General features: G+C 34.1%; 2 long non-coding RNA genes and 1 pseudogene across 2 annotated transcripts; 2 read left to right on the plus strand and 1 right to left on the minus strand.

Annotated features, from left to right (window-relative positions):
- Positions 1-2315: 2315 nt before the first annotated feature.
- Positions 2316-3261, plus strand: LOC112098294. The gene is made up of 3 exons (XR_002905410.1): positions 2316-2652; positions 2800-2926; positions 3027-3261. It is a non-coding gene; the product is annotated as an uncharacterized LOC112098294 (long non-coding RNA).
- Positions 3262-10613: 7352 nt separating this feature from the next.
- Positions 10614-11930, minus strand: LOC112098292. The gene is made up of 3 exons (XR_002905403.1): positions 11788-11930; positions 10937-11199; positions 10614-10853 (listed from the first exon to the last, which is right to left on the minus strand). It is a non-coding gene; the product is annotated as an uncharacterized LOC112098292 (long non-coding RNA).
- A 123-nt stretch (positions 11931-12053) lies between these two features.
- Positions 12054-15692, plus strand: LOC112098285 (annotated as a pseudogene).
- Positions 15693-15799: the final 107 nt, after the last annotated feature.

Below are 15799 nucleotides of genomic sequence, written 5' to 3' on the forward strand. Positions count from 1 at the left end.
ATTCGGTTGTGTATGCTATGTATTTGTTCCTGACCATCTACGTAGCAAGATCGATAAGAAAGCAGTCAGATGTATCTTTGTGGGATACGACAATCAGCGAAAAGGGTGGAAGTGTTGTGATCCAGTAGATGGAAGGTGCTACACATCACGAGATGTGGTGTTTGATGAAGCATCCTCATGGTGGACCTCAGAAAAAGAAGTGCTGCCAGACTCGAAAGAATTCGGAGACATGCTACAACAAAAGATGGGGGAGCATACTGTCCAAATTCATCTAAGCTCAGCTGGGGATCTATGCGATAGTGATAGCGAACGAAGAGTAACTCTAAATCCTTGGCAATCTGGGGTGTATCGACAACCAGATGAAGAAGGTGTGCCTAGTGAAACAGAAGAATCAACTCCATTACGAAGGTCAACAAGAACCCGAAGGCCAAATCCCAAATACGCTAATGCAGCCATAGTTGAAGAAGCAACTGGAATAGAACCTGAGACGTTCGAAGAAGCGTCACAGAGTTCTGAGTGGATGACAGCTATGAAAGACGAGATCACTGCACTTGAGCAAAATCAGACCTGGGAACTCGTGCCAAAGCCAAAAGATGTGAAACCCATATCCTGCAGATGGGTTTACAAAATAAAGCACTGTCCAGATGGGTCAATCGAGAGGTACAAGGCTCGATTGGTAGCTCGTGGTTTCTCTCAACAATATGGACTAGATTATGACGAAACGTTTAGTCCAGTGGCAAAACTTACAACCGTCCGAGTCTTACTTGCACTTGCAGCCAACAAAAGCTGGAACTTGTGGCAGATGGACGTGAAGAATGCCTTTCTCCATGGAGAGCTGGATAGAGAGATCTACATGATTCAACCGATGGGTTTTCAGAACCGAGGTCACCCTGAGTATGTGTGTAAACTGCGAAAGGCTCTCTACGGACTAAAACAAGCACCCAGGGCGTGGTATGGCAAGATTGCTGAATTTCTAACTCAAAGTGGGTATTCAGTAACATCTGCAGACTCCAGCTTGTTTGCTAAAGCTAATGGAGAAAGGATAGCTATTGTGCTCGTGTACGTAGATGATCTAATCATCACTGGAGATGATGTTGAAGAAATTTTCCGAACAAAGGAGAACTTGTCAGTTCGTTTTCAAATGAAAGAACTTGGACAACTTAAGCATTTCCTTGGGCTAGAGGTTGATCAGACGAAAGAAGGGATATTTCTTTGTCAACAGAAATATGCCAAAGATTTGTTGAAGAAGTTTGGGATGCTAGAATGTAAGCCGATCTCAACACCGATGGAACCAAATGCCAAGATGTGTGCACATGAAGGCAAAGACCTGGAAGATGCATCGATGTATCGACAATTAGTGGGTAGTCTAATCTACTTAACCTTGACTCGACCTGACATTTCTTATGCAGTTGGCGTGATGAGTCGATACATGCAAAATCCGAAGAAGTCTCATTTAGAAGCGGTTCGGCGAGTACTCAGATATGTGAAGAGTACAATAGACTATGGTCTTTTATACAAGAAAGGTGGAAATTGCAAACTAGTTGGCTACTGTGATGCTGACTATGCAGGAGATCACGATACTCGCAGATCAACTACTGGGTATATGTTTACCCTTGGATCTGGAACGATTTCTTGGTGTAGCAAGAGACAACCGACTGTGTCCATGTCAACTACGGAAGCAGAGTATCGAGCAGCAGCAATGGCAGCTCAAGAAAGCACGTGGCTGATACAACTAATGAATGATCTACATCAACCACTAGATTATACAGTTCTGTTGTACTGTGACAACCAATCGGCAATTCGGCTGGCGGAGAATCCTGTTTTTCATGCAAGAACTAAACATGTGGAAGTGCATTACCACTTTGTTAGGGAAAAAGTTCTGCAAGAAGAGATTGAGATGAGGCAAGTCAAGACAGATGAACAAATTGCTGACTTGTTTACAAAAAGCTTGAGTGTTGGAAAGTTTGAACATTTCCGTCGTCAGCTTGGCATGATTCAAAGAATGGGGGCTAACATTGAGGGGGAGTGTTGAGAAGTCAATATTAGCCCAAATAAGTCCACACCTAAATTAATTTGATGTCATTGCTTACATCAATTTAGTTAGGTGAATATTAGCCCAAATAAGTCCACACCTAAATTAATTTGATGTCATTGCTTACATCAATTTAGTTAGGTGAAAATTAGGTATTTTTCCCATGTTTAATTTCAATGGTTTAAATTAGTTTGTGGTTATTTTAATGAGTGGTTTAGATTGTTTCTTGTAACCTATAAATACCTCATTTGTATTTGAGTTTTATTATTCAACAATAAAAAGCTTTATTATAAGCATTTGAAAGCTTTCTTAAGAGTTCTTCTCTTTTTGCAATTTTGTGAGATTATTCTAAAGAGAGTTTTTCTTCTTCTTGATCAATTAGAGTTTTTACTCTATTTTGATTCAACATAAACTTCAGTAAAGTTGTTTCAGTTATCTATGTAATCAGGCTAAGGATATTTAGCAGCTTATTTAGGCAACTGCCAGAATTCAGTTTGTTCGCTCGAAACTTGTATGGTGACAAGGATACTGGCAAGGATAGTGAGATAGTTTTTTGTGCGAGTGAATTTTGAAAGCTTGGGTGTTCTGGGATTTGCAATTGCAATCATCCTCTGCTTTAGGTGATTTCTTCTCCTCTTCTGTCTTTATTTTCTCTCTAATTGAAAGCATAAAGTATTTCAATCAAATTCTGTACCAGGAATACGAAAAATTTACTAATATTTTATTTCCATCTGTTTGCATTGATAACTTGGCCGCTTATGTACTAGTTAAAGAACAAACAGAAGCAGAGTTCAGGAAAAAGTTTCTTCGGCCACCATATTTTAAAATGAAACCATTTCCAGGAAGCAGTTGGCAGCAAATTCATAGAAAGTATAGACAATGATGAGCAAAAAGGTGATTCGCAATTTCATTTTTTTAAAATGAAATTATTTGTTAAGTTGGAGCTGATATTGTTAGAAGGCCATTGAGCTAACCTATGACACTGCTTGCCTAGATTGCAGGAGGTCAAGACTCAAAAGATGCACTGAATTTTAAAAGGCATGCAATAATTCTTATGGCCATTTGTCAATGGTGGAATGCTTTTAGCTTCTTTTCCTTTCGTGCATTTTGGGGTTCTATCAAGCGACAGCCGTATGTATGGACGGATATAGCTGCTGCGTTGATTTCTAATGCGTTGTATGATGTTATAGCAACTATCTATCTGGTCAATGTTTCAAAAGAATAAGACACAGGGAAAAAGAGAAAGCAAGTGGCCAATCAAGTATTCATGTCCCAAAGAAAAGAATGATTCGACAATAGCATTAAGGGTTAATTGGACACAACAGAAGTGTTTTAACCACTTCAAGGAATGTAAATGTAATTTTCCATTCTAAAGAAAAAGTAAATATATGCACTGTCAATTAATCTTTGGTCAACCAGCAACATTCATAATTTCGTGTAAGTTTCATTTCTGTTTGTTGGAAATAGCAGTGTATTTCTGAGAGTTTGTTCAAAATGGAAAGATTTTAAAATATAAATTTCACATCTGTTTATTACTGTTGTTTGGTCTAATTTCTTATGTAGAATTTTCAGAATCTGTCGGACATTAGTTTATAATTTTGAGATTTTGCAGCCATAAATTTTTTTTTTTTTTGGTTGCCATTTTATTTTGCTCCTTTATCTATGTGCATGTTGACTGGCTGCAGTGAGTGAAAATTTACCCATATTTGCTGGCTATTCTTGGACAATATTAGAGAAAATAATCATATTATTTCGCGTGAAGTGAACTTCCATAACTTATCAATTGAATTGCTGTAAAATATTAAATAGTTTTATTTTTCTTTTATCGTGTAACTTGGACCAAAAAAGGAAATGAGTTTAACATGACCCTCATTCCGGCACTATGCATGTTTTTCTTGTATTGATGACAGTGCTCTTGGTGCTTCTCATCTGCTTCTTGCTTTGGTTTCAAACAAGTCTTTCTCCGTCGAGACATTTATTGTAATTTCATTTGGAGACATATATCTGTCGTTCAAATATATTTCATATGCAAGCTGTTAATAATTCTGCTTGCAGAAAGCCTACAAAGCAGCTGTGTGATGTAATAGAAGACCATAGTCTGGTCAATTTTTCAGCATTAGATATTCAGGTCATCAGCTTCTCATGAATTCTTTCCTGAGTTTCTTTGAATTATTTGTGATGTAATAACTTGTGCATTTGAGAAACTGTTCTCTTGAATTCTTTCTTGAGTTTCTTTGAATTATTTGTGAATAAGTTGTTAATCGGCTGCTTCTCTTCAGGATAAGGAAAGTGTTGCAAACTGGTGAAGCAGCTGATAGATAAAAGCAATGGGTACATCTTTGCTGGCATGGATCGATGCCAGTGCGGTTGAATTCAGCAAGACTGCCGTTCGTGATGTTGTTGATTGGGATTATTTTCAACCTTATGATTCTCATATCCATAGAACCTTTTGGTTATTTAATCATATTTCATCGTATGCATCCGCATCTTCATGTGCGTTTGAGAAACTGTTTTGCGGTTAGGCAGGTTTCAATCTTGATTCATGCGTCTTTCATAAATGTACAAAATTATGGAAACTTCTTTTTCCCAGATATTATATCTGCACTTATTCCCATGTAATCGAGTCAGACAAGTTTTGCTTAACAAAGATGTCTACAGTCGCTGAAGTGCAGGAGGAGTACATTAAGGGTGATGACAACATTGATTAACCCAACCCAACCTGTAAAAAATCACACCGGTTAGGTTGGTTTCACGGATTGGGCGGGTTGGTGCCCACCCATAAATATAACCTCCATTTCAGTACAATGCATGTTAATTGTTCTCCAAGGACTTCTCTTGTTTCCCATTCCCAACCTCCATGCTCTCGAGAGGAATTTGGCACCCATCAATTTTTATTTTTGAAAACTCGTAATGGTCTGATAAAATTAAACAACATCAATAACGTTACCAGTCTTTAAATAGTAATTAATTTATTTAATTTGCCACCTAAAAGAATCCTGCTGGAAATAGAGGTTAAAAATTTTATTAGATCTGCTTACCTTTGTTCATTCAGCAAAAACACTTACAATTCATAGCTAGAGAATCTATCCATTGACAATTGTGGATTAAAATTATAACACCTGAATTCAAACATATCCTTATGAAGTTATGAATTTGTTCATACTTCAAATGATTTTTTTTTCCCCAAGCTAATAAAGCGACCACTTTGATCAAACAACGATGTTGAAGGAATTGCGTATTTTCAATGTCCTTTTCCAGACAGACGTTCGAGAGAGGGAAAGGAGAAGACTGGCCTAATTAAGATATCTCACAAAGATTATTATTGAGTTAAAATGTTATTGTAAAAGATGTTTAATACAATAATAGTACTTCTTTTGCATTGTTATAATGAGGCTGGTGGGTTTCCTCAGAGGATGGATCTGGCTCGCTAGTATGCATTTGGGAAGCTGCTAATTATCGGCCATAAAAAGTCAGGGGGTTGTGGCTGTTCCGTCGCCCAGAAATTCCTAAACTCATATATCAAATTTCGGATGAACTTGGGCATTATGTAAATATGTATTTTTGAGAATTAAACTAGTGCGTTAGAAAAATTTTGAGCCACTGTAATCATTTGATTTTGCTAAGAGAAAATTTTACTCTGTGTTTCGCTTTGCCTTTTGTTTTTTCTGTGATAATATGATTCATACGAATGTGATTACACACTATCATGCATCTATTTTCATTTGCTTGTCATGAATGATCAACATGCTCGAAATATTTATATAGGTTGGAAATATTTAAATCTATTAAAATACTATACACACCCATTTTAAAATAAAAATATGATTATTATAATGATCGCGAAGGTAACACGATATCATAAATAAAATAAAATATTTCGCAAAAAAGATAAGATACGCTTGAATACATTGGTATAAAAAATATTTTAGTGGATTCAAGTAGCACTAATGCTCCCTTATCAAAAAATATATAAAGATAACTAATCTGATTGGGTATACCGTGTGTGTGTGTGTAATATTTTTTGATATTATTATATAATATTTTTTAAAAAGAAGAGAGAGTGGGCAAAGTTCAAATCAATTTTCTAATCCCTATCTCCTTTAGGATTTAAACTTCGGTGTTTAGTGTCACGGGTCGCTCAAATTTTCTAGTCAAAGAGGCTAAATTGCACGAAATTGTGCTAGCTTATTTGATTTTAAAATTTTCCAATGCACTGTAACACACTCTCATGCTTGTACATAGCTCGAAAATCTCTAGAATTTACCAGAGTAGTGTAGCATGTAGCTTGTACATAGGTTTTTCTGGAACACTCCAAGCATTACTAAGCATAAGAGCTTTGAGAACTCTCTAGACATAAAACATTCAAGGGTAGGCCTGCCCTAAAAATAGGGCATGATGATTGCCATTTGAGCATACAAGAAGTAAGAACAAATCAAGTATATTTGTAAGCTCCCAAACTCTCTCGTACACACTCCTGTGAATATTATGCTTTCTCTTTGACTATATTACTCTCTCTTCTCTCTAGTTTTTTTTCGCAAGTATCATATCTTAGCTAGTCGAAAAGTTCAAGTAAGAATGATAATTTTTCCTGATGGGATGGGATGGGATGGGATCCTGTGGGATCCCATCTCATTTAGGACGGGATTGGGATACATTTTTATCCCATAAAAAAATATAGGGACGGGAGTAGAACTTTTTTTATCCCACTTGTATCTATGGGACAGGACTGAGATTAACAAATCCAGTCTCGTCACGTCTCGTCTCATTGCCAACTAGGGATGGAAATTTTTCCAATTGAGATGGGCTCTCACAGAATCCCATTTTTTTGGGGATGCGATTGAGACATATTTTTATCCCAAAAAAATATATCGACAGTGACACTTTTTTTTATCCCACTTGCATATTCGGGACGAGACTGAGATTAGTAAATCCCACTCTATCCCATCACATTGCCAACCCTAAGTTCAAGGCTTACTTTGCAACTATCTCATAAAAGTTGTTTTAAGTACCACAGGAGTTTGTTGTGCAAAATACTCATCCCGTGACATTAGCTAAATAAAATTGTTTGAAAGCCACTTACCCAAACTATTAAACAAATATTATTCTTTTAATATGCAATCTTTTAATATAAACTTTTGTCTTAATTTTCTATCTCCTACAATAAATTTTATGATTTTAAAAATTGAAAAAATTAATAACTTTTAGATAGAGCATTCCTTACTGTTAAAAGAAATATGAATGGTAATATAAAACTTACTTATTATAGTATAATGCTTTTAGTTTTTTGAAATAAGGTTCTTATTTTTTTCAAGATAAAATTCAAAGAAAACAAGTTAAATGTTGTGGAAAATCTTACGCCCATACAATAAATTATGACAGCTAAATGCAAACCTGGCTGAAGTATTAGTTGTTTTATTACAATCTCCAAAAAGATGAGCACTTCCAAAATCTTTCTTTGTAACAATAAACACTACTGGTCAGCAACTATCCAAGTCAAAAGTAACTCAATGTGAGTCTTAGTGCACTTGCAGTGAATCCCAAGATAAACTAATTTCACTAGCAAGTTGGATACCAAAGAGTAAGGCTTCAGCCTCAATTATATTAAAATCTGAGTAAACATTAAATACCACAATCAAACTCAGAAATCATAATTAAACTATCATGATTAAAAATAAAGTTTTTTTTTTAGATATCCGTTTGTAGTATCTCTTTAGATGACAAATAGGAGATAAAATAAATAAATATTGGTTGCGTAAATAAAATAAATAATTTTTTTAACTGAAAAAAATTCCTAAAAACTAAATAGTTCAAACTTTTTTTAACATGAAATAAATATTAGATGCGTAAATATAAAAAAATTAACTGAAAAAATTTCCCAAGAACTAAATAGTTCAAACTTTTTGTTTAACATCATGGGTTTTGTATATTCAATTGAACCGAACAACTAAATTAAATCGAAATTACCCTGTTCGGTTCAAATGAATAGACGAAAACCGAACAGTTCATATTTTTTGAACTGATGGTGCGTTTACTTCATGAAATGAAAATATGGTGGAATGAGAATGGGCTGGAAATGAGAATGTGTTGAAATGAGAATGAAGAATGAGAATGAGATTCTAATGTTTACTTAATAAAAATAAAGGGAAATGAGAATGTGCTGGAATGTCATTGATGTGTTTATTTGACAAAATAAATGGGAATAAAGAATGAGAATGAGAATTAATTTACCAAAATACCCATAGTATTAAATAATATAATTTTTATTTTACTAGATACATGTATAAATATTATTATAAAAATAATATTAATTAAAATAATAAATGTTAAGAATGATAATATTAATAAAAATAATAATAACAATAATTAATAATAACTAAAATAATAAAGTTAATAAAAATAACAACAACAATAATAATAATAATAATAAATGTTAATGATGATGATGATGATAAATGTTAATAATGATAATATTAGTAAAAAAATAATAACAGTAATTAATAATAACTAAAATAATAAAGTTAATAATAATAATAATAACATTTAAAATAATAAAATTAATTGTGATTTGAATCAGAGTAATTCGAAAAATATAAAAAAATTAAAATGATACAAAAATAAACATAAATTTTATCCCCGTTCCCTCATTTTCATTCTCAATTCCCCATGAAAATAGAATTCCCATTTCTTATTTTCAAATTACGGAATCCCCATATTTTATTATCATTCCCAAATTATATTTTACCAAATAAATATAAATTTTATTCATATTTTTTCATTTCCATTCTTTAAACCTTCAAGTAAACACAATTTTCTTTTAATTCGGGTTCTGGGCCTGAACCGAACCGTACCGTAAACTGCCCACCCTTACAGTAGTTTTCGGGGTTTTTAATTAAATATGCCTTAAAAGTAGTGTATTTAGTTAAATATACCCATGTTTGAAAATTATCTAAGTATGCCTTTTTATGTGGTACATTGTCTAAAATATCCCTAAAGAAAAATATAAAACACACACACAACTCACAACACTCTTTGCTTCTCACGTATTTATCATCTATACAAAAACTCACACCACACTCAAAATCACTCACAAACAGCTAATGCACTGAGTTTGTTTGCAGTTGGGTGTATTATTCATCCCATGAATAAGGTATTTGAAACTTTTTTTATTTTATTTTGGGCTATCTATTCAATTTGTTGACATTATATTATTTTTAGGGTTTTGTTTGGTTTGTGATAAACACTAAAGCAACTCATATTTTCATTACATTTGCATCATATGACTGTTATTTGATGGATTTTATAACTACATTCGTTAAAATCTGAAGTTGTTGTCAAATTTTTTTCTGCACCCGACATACACGACAGCAGTCGTGTATGTATGTATTTACATGACTGTAGTCGTGAAAATGTGCAAAAAATTTCAATTATTATGACACCTTATTATTCTATTGGTTCAAAAAATATATATTTTTCACTATATATATCCTTTTACTATTACTATACTATAGTCGTGTGTGTGAATAAGTTACACGACTACTAACGTGTACGTATAAACTTACATACTATAATTGTTAATAAGTTACACGACTACTATGAACCTTATATACTTGTTATTTTTTGTTGTTTTAATTTTTTTAATATCTTTCATATTTAGTGATAAATTTTTACCTTTTTGTTTCGCAGATGAATAAACATGTTTGTGTGACTTTCTAAGAACAAGTATTGAAGGGAGGCGACCAGAGACTTATAAAATATGGACTGAGTGTTTGGGTTGAATATGCCAAAAATTTATGATGAATGTTAAATAACTTCTATTATATTACGACTTATTTACGATTTCAATAATTATTGGATTTGTGTTATTTGATAGGCAATCGAACTATAGTTAGTTTCATTTATTTGAAGTTTGATATGTTTAAAATCTATATTGATTGTGTCATCAATATAATGAATGATTGAAAAGAATTTTTATTCTGTGCACATACCCGAGTACAATCGTGTATTTTGGCTGTTACAAAACTAGTCATGTTTATTTCTAAATACTCGACTACAGTCGTGTATCTGTGCAAATACTCGATTATCACAGAGAGTTTGTCATATTTATTTCTAAATACTCGACCATAGTCGTGTATCTATGCAAATACTCGACTACAGTCAAGTATTTTGTCACAGAGAGCTTGTTATTTTTATTTGTAAATACCCGACTACAGTCGTGTATATGTGCAAATACCCAACTGCAGTCGAGTATTTTGTCACAGAGCTTATTATGTTTATTTCCAAATACCCGACCGCAGTCGTGTATCTGTGTAAATACTCGACTGCAGTCGAGTATTTTGTCACAGCTTATTATGTTTATTTTTAAATACCCGACCACAGTCGTGTATCTGTGCAAATACCCGACTACAGTCGAGTATTTTGTCACAGAGCGTATTATGTTTATTTCCAAATACCCGACCGCAGTCGTGTATTTGTGCAAATACCTGACTGCAGTCATGTATTCTCTTACAGTGTATTCCTTGTGTATATATTGTGCAAACTATCTTATCTATCATTAATATAAATAACAAAGAAATAAAATATATTAATGCTGTCAATTGTCTTTAATGACATCAAATATCAATAACATCCTCATTACAACTATTACATCTCATAATCTAAAAAATGACACTACAAAGTTTTTTTCCATGACCTATGCCCAAATAATTTTACAACCAAGGCTTGTCGAAATTATGTAACATGATTTTGTTGGCATTATGAATTGACATCAAGTCCATGGACTAGGACCTCCAAGTACCGCAACAAAAATGCTCCACATTCACCACTAAAAAAATTCATATAAATCAATTGTTAAAAATCATCATTCTTATTATTATGTTCAAAACACATTATATATATAGTACATACCCTGATTTTTGTTGCGGGATGTCACGCACTCGCACGATGGGCCAAGGAATTTTCGAAATAACCTCACTACAGTCTGGATGTGTTTCGTGATATGCTATCTTCTGAAGTACTAGAGGTATCATGTCTGCAACAGGCAGCAATTGTCTCACCAAAACTGAATCCTTTGTTAAGTCTATCATGGAGTCATAAATAGAAATCTTGCCCCCAAGTATATCGACCACACCGAGAACCCAATGATCATTCATGAATATTGGCAAATACACCTACGAAATACAGACAATATTCTTAACAAGTAACGGCAAATATATCTACGAAATGCTGTAACTGTTTTTATCTACTTGCAGTTGATTTATTAATAGTATACTATCAATAGTTTTATGCTAAAACAAATAGCAAATTGTTAATAAATTAGAATTGTAAAATAAAGGTTCTACAACAAATAATAGAGAAAACCCAGATTGTAGCATAATGAATGCATACGCAGTTGAAGAAAATTGATATATAATTCCCATGGATGAAGTTCAACTACAAACAATAAGTAAAATTATATAAAGATCTAATGCATAAACTAGTGTAGCCATAACCGAAAATTCATAAGGATAATATTTAATTAGGAACTCCCACAACCATTATTAAAGAGCTATTAATTCACTCTCTTCAATTTCAAATTCACAAGTTAAAGAAGCTTCATTACATTACCAACAAGAAAGATTATCAGTAAATAAGCAAGATAATGACCAAAATCATGTGGGTAATTTGTTTTTTAAAACCCTATTGCATATAACCCTAACAATTATGCACCATAAATTCTCTTTATAAAGTAAAAAATAAGTGTAAATGTGGTTAATGACCTTTAGTTCGGTGAATTTCCAGCCTTTAATTCGGTGATTTTGTAGCCTTTAATGTGGTGGATGAACTTGCAGCAGCAGGAGCATGAACTTGCAGCAGCAGGAGCATGAACTTGCAGCAGCAGGACAAGCGTTGTGTATGGTAGCTCGTGAATGCAGATTTTGAAATTTGAAGAATTAAATTGGGGTAATTTTATAATTGCACATTGAAAAAGGTATATAAAAAAAATTTTGAATTATGGGGGTATAGTTGGATAAATACCTAACCTTTAGGGTATAGCGGGGACAAATCCCTGGTAGTTTTCATTAACCGACGTTGTACTGCTGGTATGAAGTTGTTCAAATGTTCAAATCAGTCTCTCGCTTTCAGCTCAGTCAGAGTTTCCAGGTCCAGAGACTTCCCGCTGACTGAGAGCTTTTTTAGTAGCAGGTCTACAAATAAAGGAATAGAGCTGATTTAATGATTAATTTATTTCCTTTTTCAATTTCTTTTGATTGCCATTTAATCTGGATAAGTTAAACGTGAATTATTTAGTGCAGATTAAATGTTCGACGAATTTCCCGCAAGAATATTAAGCTAAAGAGAAAAAAAGAAAACAATTGAGCGTGAGCGGGAATGGTGTTTGGCCAAGTGGTGATTGGTCCGCTCGGCTCGGGAAAGACCACTTACTGCAATGGCATGTCTCAGTTTCTCCGCCTTGTTGGCAGGTAACTCCGTTTCTTGATTTCAAGCAGCTTTATCTTTGATGGCCAAAAAAATTGATTTGGGCTTTGCCCATTAAATGAATGTAAGAGCGGTAGGGAATAACTGAGTTATAGGATTAGCTTTAAGTGAACATTGATGGTAACATGCATGTGAATGTTGTATGTGTTCAGCGGCAAGCTGTATGCCAATTTGGTCTATATGGTTGCTTCGGTGGTAACTTATTAATTTTTATGCAGGAAGGTTGCAGTCATCAATTTCGATCCTGCTAATGATAGTTTGCCATATCCTTTGTCGTTGAACTTTCTTACAAATGCTGTGGTTTGTTGTAGTACAATTAGTTCAATCAGAAACTTCCTTGATGTTAATATAGATATGAGTGTGCTGTGAATATTGAGGACTTCATTAGACTAAGTGATGTGATGATGGAGCATTCACTTGGTCCCAATGGAGGTTAGTCAGCCCATTGTTGTTTACTCTTTCTTGCTTTATCACGCAATGATATTCCTTTGCTTTACAACAAATTTCGTGAAATTAACTTCAATCAAGTGGCTATGTTCATACGCTGTTGAGATTTTATGGACAAAGATTTGGTAGACTTTATATGCCGTCTTCTTTCTTTTTGCAGTGATATGTTTGTCTTCAATGCACTTGTACTTGTTCTATGGTTTCTAAAGTAGGTGTTTTTATGATAAACTAGGTCTTGTGTATTGTATGGACTATCTAGAGAAGAATATTGACTGGTTGCAGTCGAAATTGGAACCACTTTTGAAAGGTAAGAAGTGGCCATTTTCCTTCATTCTAATGCCAATAATGCTGTCATGAGACTCATAAAAATTGTTAAAATGTTAATGTTTTTGGTATTTTGCAGATCATTAGCTTCTGTTTGATTTTCCTGGCCAAGTTGAATTATTTTTTCTTCATTCCAATGCCAAGAATTTTATAATGAGACTCATAAAGAAGTTAAATCTCAGTGTATTGTTACATCTTACGTCTATGAAGGCACTCAAAGAGTTGAGATGAATTCATCATTGTTATTTTGATGCCAGAATTGTGCAATTCTCAGTTGCTTCCTTTCACATGCAGTTGACTGCAGTGCATCTAGTTGATGCGCATCTTGGCAGTGACCCCGGGAAGTATGTTAGTGCTTTGCTTCTCTCATTGTCTACGATGCTCCATCTGGAACTTCCCCATGTCAATGTCTTTTCTAAGATCGACCTGATTGAGAATTATGGAAAGCTAGGTGTGGTTTTAAGTGTAGCTCTCCTACTTGTTTGTTTAGTTTGAAATATCAGATATTGTCACAAGCTCCTATCTGCTACGTTTCCTCACCATTCATTTACTTTGGGTATGTTGCAGCTTTTAATCTCGAGTACTATATGGATGTGCAAGATTTGTCATATTTACAGCATGCCTTGGGTCAGGACCCTCGTTCTGCTAAGTACAGGTTTGAATTCTAGCTGAATCAATGATGCAAATTATGTCCATTGCTATTTCTGACTATTGTTTCTATCATTTTCAATTGTTACCTCCCCTTTCCATCTACTGCCACACTACAATGCCCACACAAATATCATGAAATTTTTCAATGGAAATGCCTTTCTGTTTGTCCAGAGACAGCTCTTAGATGCAAGTGACCAATTTTTGGCTTTGGCCATGTTACAGCCTTAGATTTCAATTTGCCATATCTTGTCTCGGAAGTCAAAAGAAAGCATATTTGTTAGCCAAATTTTATTTGAATTTCTTGTGTAACAATGAATGGGGGAAAAAAAAAAGTTCCTCTTTTGTTTTGATCAGACTCAATGAATAAGTGGTTAAAATGTGCCTGTACTAGAAATATAGATGTGAGGTTTCATAAAATTTTCTTAATCTTAAGAAAGAGTTATCTTGAAAAGAAGATAACATGGAGAATTCAACAACTATACAGTCATATTGATGTCTGTCAACTTGGGTCATATGGTGTTGTTTGGATGGAGATGTTAGGTCCCAGATGGTATACTTGTTATCAAATTCCAGTCTACTTCATTCATGCTTTGATGACATATGCGGTGCAGCTTCTTATCTAAGACCTGCATATGTTACAGTCAACATTCTGTTCTGTAACTCAACCTCAGGAATCTGCTTGTATGGTGTTCTTCTAATTTCAAATGGAGATAAGTAATATCTGTTGTTCAAATATATTTTATTTACAAGCTGTTAATAAGTCTGCTTGCAGAAAGCTTACAAAGGAGCTGTGTGATGTAATAGAAGTCTACAGTCTGGTCAATTTTTCAACCTTAGATATTCAGGTCATCAGTTTCTCTTGAATTCTTTCTTGAGTTTCTTTGAATTATTTGTGAATAAGATCTTAGTTGGCTGCTTCTCTTCAGGATAAGGAAAGTGTGGCAAAACCTGTGAAGCTGATAGGTAAAAGCAATGGGTACATCTTTGCTGGCATGGATGCCAGTGCAGTTGAATTCAGCAAGATTGCCATTCGCGATGTTGATTGGGATTATTTCAGATATCCTTCTGTTCACTTATTTTGAATCTTGTTATTCTCATATTCATAAAACTTTTTGGTTATTATTATGGTTCATCATATGCATCTACATCTTCTAACTTGTTCGTTTGAGAAACTAATTTTGCCGTTAGGTAGGCTTCAAGCTTGATTCATGCTTTTTTCAAAAATGTACCAAAATCATGGAAACTTCTTTTTCCCAGATATTGTATCCACACTTTTCCCATATAATTGGGTCAGACAAGTTTTGCTTAACAAAGATATCTACAGTAGCCGAAGTGCTGGAGAAGTACATTAAGGATGATGACGATGTTAACTAAAATGGGACGTGAAGATATGTGGTGTGCAAACCGTAAGCCTGCCTCTTATTTTTGTGCATGTTTACTTGCTTGTGATTCACGTTTGTTAATCTATTTTGCTCTCTTGCAGGAGTTATAAAGTTTTCAATCAATCAAACATTTTAACTTAAGTCCTTAGCTCTTCACGGCTTGAATGGGTCAGATAGGACAAGCGCCGAAGAGGTGGTTTTAATCAAACCCCTCCTAATTATGATGTATGGCCCGAATCTCGGACTTTTTTTACAATATCAAGCGATTTTTTTTAGTTGAATCGGCTAGTGTACACAAATGTCGATTATTGATTTTTCTTTAGTATTGTTTGTAATTACAAGAAACGAAGTAATGAAATTTATCAGTGCGTTCATAGTTACGCTTAAGCTCAAAGATTACCGTCAAGATCATCAACCTGCTGATGATCTGAAGCTTCCATAGAAAAAGGAACCGGACAAAACCCAAGAGAGAGAACAAAAATAAATT

This window comes from Citrus clementina, unplaced genomic scaffold, assembly GCF_000493195.1.
Source record: "Citrus clementina cultivar Clemenules unplaced genomic scaffold, Citrus_clementina_v1.0 scaffold_5, whole genome shotgun sequence".
In the NCBI taxonomy this organism is placed as follows: Eukaryota; Viridiplantae; Streptophyta; class Magnoliopsida; order Sapindales; family Rutaceae; genus Citrus; species Citrus x clementina.